The sequence below is a fragment of the Capsicum annuum genome, unplaced genomic scaffold (assembly GCF_002878395.1).
Source record: "Capsicum annuum cultivar UCD-10X-F1 unplaced genomic scaffold, UCD10Xv1.1 ctg5169, whole genome shotgun sequence".
In the NCBI taxonomy this organism is placed as follows: domain Eukaryota; kingdom Viridiplantae; phylum Streptophyta; class Magnoliopsida; order Solanales; family Solanaceae; genus Capsicum; species Capsicum annuum.
The window spans coordinates 166,743-167,865 of record NW_025859653.1 but is presented as its reverse complement, the minus strand read 5'-3'; positions in this window follow the sequence as shown (position 1 = coordinate 167,865).

The window sequence follows — 1,123 nt, the reverse complement described above, 5'->3', positions numbered from 1 at the left end:
TATAGGAGGAATTAAATCTTCTGGCAGTAGTGATGAATAACCCTTGGTTTATTGGTGGTGATTTTAATGTGGTGCTAAATACAGAAGAGAAAATAGGGGGTCTTCCTGTTAATCCTCCGGACTATGAAGAGTTTGAAAGTTTCATTGCTTTATGTGACTTAGCTGAAATCAGTTTCAAAGGGTGTCCCTTTACATGGTGGAATGGAAGGGCTGGGAATGACTGTATTTTTAAAAGATTGGATAGGGTACTTCTTAATTATGAGATGGCAAGTTGGTACAATCATGCAGAGGTAGAACATCTTCCTAGATCAGGGCAAAACCATGCCCCTGTGCTGATTTCTCTATCTGAAGTAGTAAGGAGATACAAACAACCTTAAGTTTCTCAAGTTCTGGACTTATCATGCTTCTTCAAAGAAGTGGTTAAAGCAGAATTGGTTGCCTAATAATGCTCTTAACTCTTTCATTAATTTCAAAGAGAATGTTAAAAGAGTTAAATCTGCTCTTACTATGTGGAGTAGAGAAGTCTTTGGGGATATTTTTAAACAACTTATCATTAGAGAGAATATTGTTAAGATTAAAGAAAAGTTGTTTGAGGATGTCCCAACAGCTGAAAATAGAGAAGTTATGCAAAGGGCTCAAGATGAATACAAAATATATTTGCATGTCGAAGAAATTTTCTCGCAACAAAAGGCAGGATATGACTGGTTTGAGAATGGAGATAGAAATACAAGGTTTTTCCACAGTATTGTCAAGGGTAGAAAGAAGAAACTACAATTAAAAGAATTCAGAGTTAGGAAGGTGATTAATTGTAAAAGAAAGATGACATTGCAGTAGAAGCAGTAAGATTCTATAGTGATCAATTCTCTCAGGAACGGGATGCCACTTTATTTTCTCTACTTAGGCATATTCTTGAAAGAATTAGAGAAGAAGGTAATATTGCTCTTTGCAAATTTCTAGAGTTAGAAGAGGTCAAAAATATTGTGTTTAAGTTGAATGGAGACAGTGCTAGTGGGCCTGATGGTCTCACTGGTAATTTTATCAGTAGATATTATTGAGAAGGATGTTCATAGGATGGTTATTGATTTTTTCAAAGGTAACATTTTTCCTAAATCAGTCTCTCATT